The sequence below is a fragment of the Camelus dromedarius genome, chromosome 2 (assembly GCF_036321535.1).
Source record: "Camelus dromedarius isolate mCamDro1 chromosome 2, mCamDro1.pat, whole genome shotgun sequence".
Taxonomy (NCBI): Eukaryota; Metazoa; Chordata; class Mammalia; order Artiodactyla; family Camelidae; genus Camelus; species Camelus dromedarius.
In genome coordinates this window covers 42,515,177-42,530,061 of record NC_087437.1, presented here as the reverse complement: position 1 = coordinate 42,530,061, position 14,885 = coordinate 42,515,177, and the positions used below count along the sequence as shown (strand labels likewise).

The following is a 14,885-nucleotide window of genomic DNA, read 5'->3' as shown; positions in this document are numbered from 1 at the left end:
AATCATCACAAAATAACTACCCTTTACTTTTAAATCTCCACTAAAGGTTTCTTATTGACTCTCTTTATAATGGCATGATGGCATTTCACTGTGGTTTGAAATTGTATTCTGCTGCACTTTAATCTAAATCCCTCCTGCATCAATTTCACTCCATTCTTTCTTGACCTATTGGTGTAAATAGAAAAAAAAAATCATTTACCATCTCTCATACTGGCTGTTCCTTACCTTTTTCGCAGTGTATGTGGACAAAGTACTTTGCTTAGCACAGATGCTGAACAAATATTGCTCAGATTTAACCAATGAAATCAAGTGGATTTATATACCAAAAAAAAAAAAAAAATACATTGGCTATTGAGCAAACTACTTCTTCCAAGACACTTTATGTATATTACTTTACAACATTCCTGTAAACTTGTTTTTATTATCCCCATTTACACAGCTGAAAAAACTGAGTCCTAGAGAGGCTCAGTATCTTGCCCTAGGTCACACAGCTAGTGAATTTTAGAATTGAGACTTTTGCCCAAGTCTGTCTGGCCTGAAAGCCCTGGTGTTGGCTTCAGGCTAGTAGGTCACGTCTCACCTTTGGTCCCAGGGTTGGATTTGACTGCTTTTAATTGCCGAGAGACTCCACATGCGCTTTCTAATTAAAACAGTTCTTAACCAGGAACAACTCTGCAGAGAATTTGAAAAAAACGAAGAGGAAATCTGGAGAGGTCAGAGCTTTGAAATGTTTTCTCATCATATTTCTTGAAAGTAATTGCTCAGAAAGATAAGGTAGTACTTACTTCCAGTAAAACTGTGACAGTCCCAGAAATGCTGACTCACTTGTAATGGGACATCATTCCTGGAACCATGACCCATATAAAGGGGCCTGTCAGAGCTCTAGCAGACATGAAAGGGCCTCTGTGATCCTGGAACCTCTTCTCCTTCACTTCAGTCAGAGTGTGCACAGGACACCATCTGTCAGCTTAAAGCTCACGTGAAACTGTAGTAGAGAACCCAGCATTACTCAGGTTGTCTCCTAAAATGTGTAGCTACCAGGACATTTTTTTCTTTAAAATGAACGAAATTTGAAATGTGTCCTTTACTATTTTCATATTTCCTTTTTTGGATTATTTTACCCTGCTTCATTTCCCAGCAAGTCATTGTTACAGAGTTCTGCCCTAGATTAGAGCAGGAAGCAGAGCTCTGGCCCTCTCTTTCCAAAACCCTTGCCATGTAATTTCTAATATTGCTCTGGCCAAGCCTTTTAAAGTTTCATTTCCACTCTATCACTTCTCATGCTCTCTTCAGTACTCAGCCTTCAACCCACTATTCCCCTCACTACAGGAAAATGGACTCATTCATGCACCTCCAAAGAGTCGTGTTGCACGGATGTTTGCATTCCTTATTTATTTGATCGCTGCAATACGTGATACCATTCACCATTCCCTCCTTGAAACTTTTCTATCCCTGGACTTCCTTGGTATAATTGTCTTCTCTTTTTGTTTTCCTCCTATTTGTCCAATCTTCCTCATTTTCATTCATATAAATGCTTTCATACCACTCATCCTTCTTCTTTCTGCACCTTAAATGTTAATCATTCATGGGATTCTGCTTCTGCACTTTTAACTACACTCTTCCTAGGTGATCTCATCCTCAAGACTTCAGATGTGCCCGTTATACTATGTCTGCCAAATACTATAATCACAGTGAAGGCAAGGATCACACCAATCTTGGCCTGGAGAACAGAAACTAATTCATAGGTGTTTGTTGAATGCATTAAGTATCTGTCTCCAGCCCAGGTCGTCCTCCTGAGCCCCAGACAATAAATATGTGTATATGTGCATGTAGGTATACAGATTATATACCTCCGGTAGGGCTACTCCACCTGAATGTCCTACAGGCATCTCATATTTATCTTATTCAAAAATAGCTATTCTTGACTGGCCCCCAACCTCTTCCTTACCTTTCATTCTCTATTTTAGTAAATGGCACGATGCAAATCAGACACCCTGGAGATTGTCTTTATGACTCCCTTTTCACCTCACCCCATACCTAATTATTCATCAAACCCATTTAATTTTCTCATGTAAATCTATCAATGCTATCCTTTCTGTTCCATCCACTCACCCTGCCACAACCTTAGTTCAGCCCTTCAACGTTATGCAGCTACCATGGCCTCCCTCTCTTGCTCTCTCTTCAGCCCCTGAACACCTCAGTGCCGCCTGTACACTGCTGTGAGAATGTTTTTTTCAAAAACAAACCCAATCACATGCAGTTACATATCCAGTATTAAAAGCCCACGAATTTTTCCTTTCTCTGTGCTTAAAAGCGCTGCAACAGGCACCTTTCGTGAAGGACTCACTCAGGGCAGTCGCAGCCGCGCCCTGTGACAGGATTCAGCCGACCTCCTCTAATGGGGATCAGAGCCCTGGGTCAAGAGTGGCCTGGATTCTCAACGCTTTGTTCATGCTCGGGCAGTGGTGCCTGAGCCACAATCCTTGCCAATATATTTATCTTGAGTAGTGCTTATTTCACTACTTAAAAATTATTGCTAGGATCCCTCAGGCTAGTTAAAATGAACCTTCTAGTGCTAAGTGAGATGGCTGAGAGTTAAATGTTCGCAGAGCTACCTGAGTAGTGTCTTTCAAATGCTTATGAACCTCGTGTGGAGTGTGTATGTCTGGTATTAGCAGCCTGCCCCTGGAGGTATGCGCCTGGAGGTAAAAGGCACACGTATGTTTTACGCTTTCTATATTGAATCATTTTAATCTAAATTACAGACAATATAACGCCCTATTTTGTGGGGCCTTACATGCATGCCTAATTTGCCTACCGTCTAATTAAGTAGAATCAGTACATACTCAACCCTTGGCATTCTTGCCTTAATGCTCAAGACAAGAATGGATATGCAATAAATGTTTTGTTAATGAATCAGTGAGTGACTTTACTAAACCATTAGTTATAAGGGCAAAAGTTTTGGATGGGAACTCAGAATTCATTTCATCTATCCAGGTGTCAATCTTCCATTTCTCTGATAGGAGCTGAACCATATGAAAATGCCATCTTCAATGTTGAAAAACCCACAAGCGCTGGCAATTTTATGTGGTCCAGTCTCCCATGATGCTTCCAATACACCTTCAGATAAACAGAGGGAAACTAGTTTAAAGCACTTTCAAGAATCAAGTTCTATTCAAATGCGTAATTGCGAGGTCCCAGGAGGAGCAGATCCTTACTTCAGTGCTGCCCGTGCCTCCATCCGCCTTAATATTCTCTCTTTTTTTTTTTTTTTTGAAGTATAGTTGATTTACAATGTTGTATTAGTTTCTGGTATTCGGTAGGGCCCTGCAGTTGCCATGAAGTTGTCACAGATCAATTAAATCCTGAGCGCTTCTGAGGTGACATTCAGATTAGTGGGAGGGTGAAAGAAAATCAATTCTTCCTTTTCAGTCTGCAGGTGCCGGCGGATTTCCTGGTGTGAGGAGTGAACTCTCATTTCAAACACAAAGACAAAGATGGCCTCTCCTTTCAGGGCCACTAGCTGATTGCTGAGGTGATGCAGGAAAGAATAGAAACCCCAGGGGTCTTGCCTTACTGTTAAGGGCACTGACACAAAAAGACCTCTTTAGGAGTTAGAAAGGGGAGAGGACAGAATTCCTATTTCACCAATCCTTAAAGTAAAATTACCTTGCGAATTTGGGCTTCAAACAGGGATAAGAGCACCAGTCTTTATTATCTGGCCTACACGTGAAGGAAAGAAATGTATTTTGAGAAAAAGTGTCACCATGGAGTGGGGAGGGGAAAGAAAGACGAGACAGGGTGAGGCGAAGTGAATTCCTCCGTTTAATTAGCAATCACCCCTGACCTGCCAGACGCAGCTAATGTTATTCCTGAATGGTTGAGTCAAAGCAAAAGAGCAGGTAATTGGACAGCATGCACCGGAGCATTGCGAAGCATTGCATTTCCAGGGTTTGCACTGAGAGCAAACTGGATATATGGGCTATGCTTTTAATACATTCTGCTTTCTAATTAGCAATCAGGGCTGATTTGTCAGTCATTCTACCTATAATGCATAAAGCACTGGAAAGCAGAGGGGGGAAAAAGCAAGTTCAGAAAATCAATTATGCTTATATTTATATCCCCTCAAGACTGAGGCGTTGCAAAAACTGCCGAAATATTATCTTCTCTTTACAAAGGAGCAGAAAGGAAGGGTGAGATTGGAATTCAATGTAATGAATAAATCTTTGGCTGTTTGGGGAACAGTACAATAGCTGAATATTTATGAGACTGATGATGAGAAATGCATTTCATATGGTCAGCAATTGTGGAAATTTTCTACCATTTTTACAGGGCATAGGAACAAGTACACGTTCAAGAAATATGGAGTCATTTTTTACATGCGAGGAGTTAACAGAAAATGTTTTAAAATCTAGCGTTTTTATTGATAGTTGGCAAAATGGGAATTTCTCATCTATCTCAAAAAGCCAGGAGTGTAACACTTATAAGAGGTGAAACCAAATCCCCCTAAACCCTACTTCCCCTGCCAAGTTTATGATAAATCCTCTACCCAATGCTTTATTCTCTTTCTTGCCCCACCCCTGTTTCCCTCAGGATTGAGGAATATCAAAGAAAAGGGGGGATTGAAACCAAGCAGGATCCTGCAGAGACCTCCCAGGTACAAAAGTCCCTACAGGTCCCCCATTTTTTGTTTGAAAAAGGCTTTGGGGAGGGGAGTGGGTATAGCTCAGTGGTAGAGCACATGCCTTGCATGCATGAGGTGCTGGGTTCAATCCCCAGTACCACCATTTCAAAAAAAAGGAAAGAAAAAAAAAAGGCTTTTGTCTCCTAGGCCTTCCCTGAGTTCCAAAGAGCAGGCTTAAGCAGTTACTAATTAAGTAATAGAATGCAGAAACAATGGAAAAGCAGTCAAGCAAGAACAGTAATGGTAGCTTAAACAATAGTTCAGATATAAAACAGACCTAGTTCCTCCTCAGGGGATATACATAACAATCTGATGCATATTTCTGAGTTATTCTGCAGAAACTAAGACCATCACCCCACCCCCCAACTCCACTCCCTCGTCAGCCCAGGTGGAGTAGACCCCAGACTGATTGGAACCAGAAGGATGATGATTAAGATTTCTGAAACATTGGTAGTGTTACCTCACTTCCAGCCAATTAAAAGAAAGTTCACAGCTGCAACCCTCACCCTAAAAGTTGCCTTTAAAAACCCTTCTCTGAAAGCCATCAGGGAGTTTGGGTCTTTCAAGCACCAGCTGCCTATTCTCCTTGCTTGGCACCTTCCTGTGCTTTCCTTCACCACAGCCTGGTGTCAGTAGATTGGCTTTGCGAGCAGACCCAAGTTTGGTTCAGTAATAAAGCTAATATATAGTTTCCTTCCAGCGTTTTAAAGAGGGTAGTCTAAACTCATTCAGTGTCCTCGCTTCCTCAGCTCATATTCAGTCCTCAGCCAAAACATCTGCCTCCCATTACCACCATCCATCAGAACTAGCCCTGCCAAGGCCACCAGTGACCTCTTAATTTCCAATTCAGTGAGTACTCACCTGGAGTCATCTTAACGGACTGCCCTATAGTCAATGCCATGACTTCTCCCCTCTTTTTTGAAAGCTCTCATCCTTGGTTTTTGTGATGCCTAACTCTTGATTCTCCTGTCTCCCTGGTCATCCTGTTTCTGTCTCTTGTCCGAACTTCTCTTTATCTGCATGTGTCTTAAATATTGGTGCTCCCCGCTTCACCCTGCACAGGCGAGTTTTCTCTGAATATTATTTGCTTCCAACCTTATGGTTTTAATTACCATTGGCAAGCTGAAGATACCTAAATCTCTTGTTCTGATCCTATGCCTGAACCTTAGGTTCAACATCTAATTTCCATCTAATTCACCAACACTTTATACTCAAAATGCCGAAGTAGAACTGGTTATCATTTCAGCTTCCAGCCCTGCTCCTCCTCTTGCCCTCCCAGTTGCTGTGCGGTGTTTGTGGCAGGCAGCCTCCCCCGCAGGTGCCAATGACTTCCACTTCCTGGTCATGCCCTAGTGGCACCCGCTTCCCTTGAGTGTGGGCTAGTGACTTGCTTATAACACATGGAATATGGAGAAGAGCACTTTCAGGATTAGGTGGCAAAAGAAGATAGTGACTTCCTTCCTGCTTGTTCTCTCTTTCTCTCTCCTTGACTTGCTCTGAGAGAAGCCAGCTGCGGTGTTGTGAACTGGCCTACAGAGGAGCTCACGAGACCAAGGATGTGACCAGACAGCAGCCAAGGAGTACTTGAGTCTGCCCACAGCCTGAATGAGACTGTTAGCGGCTTCTCCCCAGGTTGAGCCTTGAGATGGGTCAGCTCCTTACACCTTGATTGTAACTTTGCCGAGCTTGATCCAACTCATATACCACATGAATTCACTGTGTACTAGATTAAACAATAGATTATTTGGGAAAAATATACACGTGGTGAAACTGTAAAAAAAAGACGAAGAGGGAAATGATTAATACAATATTAGGAGAAGTGGTTACCTTGGTAGAAGAATACAGGGGATAAAATCAAGGAAGGGATCAGGGATTTCTGAGGTGTTGGTACTTAATATTTAAGCTTGATGGCAAGAAGTGATTATTTGTTTTATTATCCTTTAAATTTTATCTGTGCTTTGTATGTATTTCTGCCTATATACATAGACAAATATATTATACCAAAGATATATAGATACATATATGTATCTATATATCTTTGAACACATGATACATTTCACAAATGCTCGGTTTGGTTTTTAACTCGTATTTTCTCATGATTAGATTGACCTTAAGGCTTCTGGGTGAGAGTACCACACAAAGTAGTGTTTGTCCTTAGTGCATATCAGAGGGTCAGACCTTATTCCAGGTGATACTAAGCTTGAACATGAGCTAAGGTGGTATCTGTGAAATTTTTCCTCTCTAAAGTTACTGTTATTCCATTTGTAATTAATGTAAGTGGTTTGAGACTGTGCTAATATCCTGTTTCTCCTCAAATATTTGCTGAAAGATGTTAGCATGTATCTTAGTGGGTCTTAATACTAGATTTGCCTTGTAATGATTTGTATTGCCTTCATTCTTTCAACTCTTTTTTTTTTTAATTGGTTGTTTTTATAGTGTTATTTTTTTTAACTGAAGTACAGTCAGTTATAGTGTGTCAATTTCTGGTGTACAGTCAATGCTTTTTAATTGGAATTTTTCTGTAGAGAAGAGCAGTCCCTTCTCATTTATTAATTTCATTATGTATTTATATCAGTACTCACTCAAGGATACTTATTTTATTCTATTGGTTATAATCCAATATTATTTTTATGTATTTTATTTCAAATCATTCCACTTTTGGACATTGGGAGTTCCACCTTAGCTCCTGTGTCTTGTGACATGCTGTCATCCCTTTTTTGAGTACTTCTCTATTTTTTGACACCACAAGATATTCCAGTCTCATCTTTTATTTTTTCTGCCCCAACTTTTCCAAGGAGCTCTGGTTTCTTCTACAGGAGAAGTGAATTTATAAACCAAGATTTTGCCACTAGGGGTACTCATGGCTACAGAAGTATCATGAATCCTAGGCTCTCTCAATGAACAAAGATGAGAAATAAAGATCAATACTAACCCACATATACACACATTTATATTTATTTCTACATCTATCCATCTGCGTATATATATTAAAAATTGTAAATTTCCACATTCATAAATCATACCCATGATTCCAATCCAACACCATGAGGTTCATTTCAGCCTTCTCCCTTTATTTATCTGTAACTTTTCTGCAACAGTGAGAGATCCAGCTCTTGTTTTCTACAGTATGTTCACTTGTTTGTTCGATACTAGTATACACATAGAGTAGTTACATAATTGCTCATCTATACTCTCATAAGAAACAGATTTACTAACTAAAGTAGTTGCACACGGTTCTTTTTATCTTTAGCCTCACAGTATCCTGTCAAAATATTATTTTCCAAAGTAATTTAGGTTAGTTCTTTTCTATCCATTCACTTCAGTGCAGTTAGGTCATCCATTTGTAAGACAGGTTCATTTGTTACTGATTACATTCCATTTTGGATTTCCCGCACTTCCTGGTTGATTTTAAGTATTAACTGGGAGGAAGGGATGTATGTGAAACATTACTATGGTTCTAAAAGTCAAACTTCTTTTAAAAAGTACTCAGAAGAGTGTTTTTGTCCCTTTTCATCCCTATTAACCTGTCCCCATTCACTCCTTCCTGCACGTTTCCTACCAAACACTGTAGATAACCAATCTCTTTAGTTTCTCATTTATCTTCCCCATATTTCTTTTGCATAAATGTGCAGATACATATGTATTTTCTTTCTCACATAAAAAGGTAGCATGATATATATATATATTCTGTTTTCCTTTTCCTTTTTACTTACTGATAAATATGCCCTGGAAATCACTCCATGTCAGTACATAGAGACCTTCCTCATTCTTTTTTACAGTAGCAGAGTACTCCATTTTCTAGGTGTACTATCATTTATCTAATCACTCCCCTTCGAGTTAGAATTTAGGTTGTTTTCAATATTTTGTAATTACAAACAATGCTGTCTTAAATAACCTTGGCATATGTATTTTGTATATATTAGAAATATATCTTCAGGGTAGATTCCTGTAAGTGGGATTTCTGAGCCAGAAAGCAAGTGCATGTGTAGTTTTGTTAGGTATTCCCCACTTCCCCTCGAGAAGAGCTGTGCTGGTGCACGTTGTCTGCAGGAACTTACTAGGCAGTGTCTGTGTCCTCACTGCCTTACCAACAAAAGATGTTGATACGCTGTTTTTATTTTTGCCAGTCTGATCGTGAGAAATTATGCTTCAGTATTGTTTTAATGTACATTTATATAATTATAAGTGAATCTGAACATCTTTTCATATGTTTGAGTGCTACTTATATATTTTTGTGTCTGTTCATGATTTTTTTCCCATTTTTCTAATAGGTTTCAGTCCTTTGTCTCTCGATTTCTGCTTATGCTATATTTGTCTGTGGTGTACGTTACAGATATTTTCTCCTGTTTGTCAGTTGTCTGTTGGTTTTGTTTATAATGTGGTGGGGGTGGAGGTTATCATGAAAGCTTTTTAAAACTTTTCATGCAGTCAGATTCAGATTTCTTAATCTTTACTTTTATTGACCCTGGATTTTGAGTCACAGAGAGTCTTTCCCTACATCTTTAATAATGTTAGAGAGGAATTTTCCCATGTTTTCTTCACATACGTGTATGTTTTTATTTTTTTACATTTAGATCCCTAATTGCTTTGGAGTGTAATCTTGTCTATAATGTGAGATGTGGATCTAATTTCATCTTCTAAATGATTATCCAGTTATGCAGCACCATTAAAAAGTCCAGCTTTACCCCAGTGATTGGAGATGCCATCTAATAAATTAATTTCTCAATCTGCAACAATGAAGAGATTATGAAAACCATCAACAGACAAAAGACATTTCACAAAATTATTTACTACAGAAAGCAGATAAAAGATCATGGACAGATGCATGTGGGCTGAGGAAGTTCACACAGGGGAAGGACATTTTATAAGGATTTTTAAAAAGCCAATTCATCGAGAATACATAACCATCTTAAATGTGCATAACTGTAAAGTGTCTCTTGACTGATTTTCTAATCTAACAAAATGCTATGGCTCTCATTTAACACAAAAGTTGAGTTGAAAAATCATTTCTTTGTTTGTTCCTCTGAAATCGTTTTCCATTTCACCCCACAGAGCCAGAGGCATAATGAGGAGTTCCAGCCACATCTACAATAACATCTTGACTTCCTAACATCCTTTAGGTCCTTGGGAAACAGCTGGATATAGTATTCATTCAATTCTTCCAGCTGTGAGGTTTTTATCTTTTGCTTTTGGCTTTTTAAAATTTTACCAGTTCATTTCCATTCTCCTAGGAAAGCTTCAGATAATAAAAACATCAATTTGTTTTAAAGGGAGTGGTTCTGGGATAGGACTTTCTATTCTCAAAGAACATGAAAAGCCAAGCAGAGCCACTCTTGGCTACATCACACAGGCCATCCAACTCTGTGTTAGATGTGAGTACTGATCTGCTTCCCATCCTGCTAAAGCACTGAGATGAGTCATCTAATTTCATAAATACTTGGTGTTAATTACAAAGTAGGTGAGGAATTTTGCTGTAAGTAGGATCAGTCTGACATTTTGGAAGCTCTCCAGAATCCAGCTTTAAGATGTGCCTGAGGAGGGTAGACTAAGTAGCTAGGATTCATACCAAAAGATTTATCCATGTCTCTGAGCTGTTAGATTCTATGAGTCAGCTAAAGTCTTCACTTCATGTTTATGAAATGTCTTTCCTCCAGGGAGTTCTCCTCACATTCATTATCTCTTTAATCATCCACCTATTCCCTTGGAGAGAGCAAAGTGAGAAAGCCCGGGTGAAGTTAGCTCTTTTAAATCCCAGGAGGGATTATTAAGGCTCAGAGAGAACAAATAATGATTCAAATCCATGAAGAAAAAAAAAAATGCAGGCCTAAGAAATTTTTGGAGTAATCATATAGATTTTGTCTTTTTCAATCCCTGAAATGTATACTGAGAATAGGGGGTGAACTCTGCCTGATGAGCATCATTAGTGCTAACTGATAATTTAATGTGAAAAAACTTCAGGGCACCGTGACAGTAATGAGGGTCAGAATTTTCACATGATATGCAAACCTATTAGATTCTTTTCTGGCCAAGCTGCTGAAAGTCCTCTTTCCTTGCTCACGCTATGAGGATTTATGAGATCTGTCTCAGTTAGGGATAAATCACTGAATTTCCTTGTCTGTAAAATGAGGCCGCTGGTCCAGCCCATGCCTTTTGCCCTAGGTACTTGGTGAGAATGAAAGATTCGAAAAGTTCCTTATTCCTTGGGAAAGAACAATTACATATGGCTAGTCAGGCAAATTTTACAGATTGAATGCCCCAAGACTTAAAGAGAAACAAGGACTTTATGACATATGACCTGAGTGAGGATTTTAATAAAAATGAAAATACATACAAGTGCCTGTTGCTGTTTCGCAGCTCCTGACATTTATTTCTGGTGAATTGTGGTTATGATCTTAACCAATGAGGCTTTTATAGGTTGGTCACCATTTGCAGATATTGATATGTCTATTACACATATGAGGGAATGAAAGTAACATTTTGGGGATACTGCATGCATAATTTTAATTATTCCTGATAACAACCAAAAGAAGAAAGCATTATTATCCTCAGTTTACAAATAAAATGGAGAGATAGATAAAATTACAACAGAAACTAACTCAGGATATCACAACCAGTAGGTGGTAGAGTTGAGCTTTGAATTCAGGTTCTTTGATTTTTAAATACATGTTCTTTCCAATACATGGAATGTTTGCCAGCAATGGCATGTTTCATCTTAATTTGAATTATTCCAATATTTTAAATTATGTAATTCACAAAATAGAGATGTGATCTATATTCGTTGTTTTGAAACTGTAGGGCTTCTGGACAAAATAGGAGCTAACTCAACTCTCATGTGTGGAAGAGGGATAAATGGTGTCCCTCTCTGGAAGAGGCCTCCCTGGGAAGTCTGCAGCACTAGGGACTCTCTGCACGATGCTCCATGAGTGCTTCATGACCTGGGAAGGAAGTACTAAGGGCATTTTTTAAACATATGACAAAATGATAATGTTCAAGGCTAAAATTATTCCTGCCACATACTGTGGCATTCGTTTTCAACTTGTCCCAACATCCCTATGGGATGCAATACACCGATATCAGTAACAGTGGTGTGGTTCTCTGCTCCACCAGGTCACAGTCACGTGGGCAGCTTGTCTGAGTACCTTAGGGTACTGCAGAAGTTTGGAAATTTGGAAAAGGCCCCTTTCTTGGATGATCAGCTGTGAGAGGTGGAGGAGGTAGGGAGAGCCATATTCCCACCACTGAATAAATTCAATCCTCATTATAACAGACCATGCCTTAAAGCAAGTTATTAGAAATATAACTTAAAAAATTACAAACAAGTTCGCCTTCCTCCAGACTGATGTAGCTCCATGCCAGGGCATGTGGTTTGATAAGTACAAGGCTGTTCTTCCGTCCTGACTCTCCTCTCAGGGCTAGTTGGAACATGATCTCCACAGCCACAGGCAGTGACCCTTCTCAGGGACTATGAAAGGACCAGTCTCCACATTCCACTAGAAACACAGAATGGCTCTAATGACCTGTCAGAAGATTAAAACCTCAATCTCCTTCCCCTTCAGTAATTACCAACAGTTCAGTTTACTTACTTAAAAAAAAAAAAAGAAGAAAGAAAACATACGTACAAAAAGAAGTTTAGCCTAACCAGAAATTAAAGAAACGCAAACTAAAATCATTTTTCACTTCAGGAAATTTGGTTTAAAATGGAAGTTTTTAGCTTTTCTTGAAAATCTAAAGATTCGGGCTGTACTTAGTCTTTATTTCTGGATGGTGAGAGTTGGCAAACGCTGAGTACCGGCCTCCCCCCGAGATGGGGCTTGCTGTCTCCAGTGAACCCCTCTTGCCTCATGGGTCTGCCTGCTCACTTGCCCGGCTTCTGAGTTTGCAACCCTGAGGAAGCACCCTTCTCTGCTCCAGTCATTTGTGACCTGAGAGGTGGAGTCAGGTAACAGGAAACAATTCCCTATTTGTAAAAGATGATGTGGTCCTGCTCCCTCAGCAGAGGGCCATGGATATAGAAAACCTTCACAGGGAGCTCTGGGGTGGGGCAGACTTTCTGAAGCTTGGCTTATGCATTGCACAAACAGGACAAAATCATATTTTATAAATATCAATATAGACCTTTTATTTATGTAGAGCTATGGTCACAAGTCAGTGAAAAAGCAGGTTCAAATCTATAAGATAGTGTCCCATTTTGAATAAAAAACATTTATATACAAGCATTACTTGTTTTTTGAATCCATTCCCTTCCTGGTTTGAAATGTTGGATATCAAAGTTGAAATAGTGGGAGAATGAGCAATATGTCTGTTTCAAGTCTGTCCAAAAGCCCCAATCAATTTTCCAAAATTTAGCTCTGTTTTTTTTTTTAATTGGAAGTATAGTCAGTTTACAATGTTATGTCAATTTCTGGCATACAGCATAATGTTTCTGTCATCCATTTACATACATATATTCCTTTTCATATTCCCTTTCATTATAGGTTACTACAAGATATTGAATATATAGTTCCCTGTGCTATACAGTAGAAACTTGTTTATTTTATATGTAGTAGTTAGTATCTGCAAAGCTCGAACTCCCAATTTAACCCTTTCCACCCCCCTCCACCCAGTAACCATAAGTTTGTTCTCTATGTCTGTGAATCTGTTTCTGTTTTGTAAATAAGTTCACCAAAATTTAATTCTTAAACACCTATATAGTAATAACCCTGAGGATTTCTGCATAAATCTATTATTAAGAAGTCAACTACATAATTATTTAATGGGCTTTTTAGTGGATATATTTTGATGTAATATTGAATAATACAGTGGAAATTTGTTCTTCTATACTACAAGCATATACTGTGATGTAAACTAAAAACTATTATATAGTTTAAAGTTATGCAGTGAATACAAATAGCACTGAGTTAAATAAGCAAAAATGAAAATTTTTAAAAATGCTTACTTACCAAACAAGGAGTGCTTTATGGAGAGGAGGATGGAGCCTCAGTTAGGTAGACACTGATGCCCTGCAGGGGTGGGTGGAGGTGCGGGAGTGAGCTAGCAGAGAGCAAGAGGAACAGCACTCCTGCAGTTCGCCTACCTTCAAGTCCAAGGACCTTGTGGACAGTCATCTCTTTTTGGCAGTTGAGTCTGAGAAGTGGATGGCTATGAACCATTATCTGATATGGTAGCTAACCAAGGACCAGAACAAACAACTTGCAAAAGCAATCATTTTATCTACATAATTCCACATTTTCTGAAGAGCCAGCAACAGGCATTTATGGCTCCTCTTCTTTCTCTTGCTTTGACCTACAATGAACATCAAGTTGAACAAGTTCCTTGGTTGTAAGTTCTTTGTACCATCCCCTTCACTAAATCTAACCTCCTTCAAAAGATTTAGGATTTTTACTTTGCGTTAATCACTTCCTTGAAACCTTGGAAGTCAGCAACAATTACGGGACCAGTTTTTCCCATACTCCATTCATTGTTTGTTATGATACATGCCAAACCCAGTTGATAAATTTGAAGACCTTCTAAATGTCAAAACTCTTCCATAAATCCTTGATCGATGCAGTGTTGCCTGCATCCCCAGACGATATGTCAGCATATAAGGGCCGCATACTACATCACCGTCTGTAAACAGTATGCCTTGAAGGCTGCAGGACTCTGAGAGGCTACAATAAGACATAATAATGCTGGGAGGCATAAGACTACTGATATTGTCTCCGTAATTGTCAACACTAGAGGGACATGTGGGAGCATTGTCTATTATCAAAAAAGCGTCGTTTGCAAGTTTTTCATCTTTGTGTACCCTTTGATGAATAGGCAGTTCCTCATGTAATCACTGAACACTGCCTTGGTCACCCAATCTTTATGAGTTGAATATCACATAACAGACAATTCACTCTTCAGTAGTCCCTAAAAGGCACTGGGGTTTCTGAAGCGATACACCGGTGGAGGTTACAGCTTAACATCACGTTCACTTTAAAGCAGTGTTAGCTTATTTTGGATTGGTTTATGTTCTGGCACTTTTGTCTCCTTTCTGAAATGAACATACAGGATAATATTTGTTTCCAAAATAGCCCAATTTCATCCACATTAAAAATTTGCTCTGCAGTTCAGTCACCTTTGTCAGTAGTTCTCTGCAATTCGTGGGCTCATCTAGTTTCTTCACAGGCTTTCCAGTATTCTTAGAAGGCATTTTCATGCAATGATGTGGGGCGTCTGA

The 14,885-nt window shown here is 39.2% G+C and overlaps 1 non-coding gene across 1 annotated transcript; it reads left to right on the top strand.

Moving 5' to 3' along the window:
- Positions 1 to 4,717: 4,717 nt before the first annotated feature.
- TRNAA-UGC (transfer RNA alanine (anticodon UGC)) lies at positions 4,718 to 4,787 on the top strand. The gene has a single exon. It is a non-coding gene; the product is annotated as a tRNA-Ala (tRNA).
- Positions 4,788 to 14,885: the final 10,098 nt, after the last annotated feature.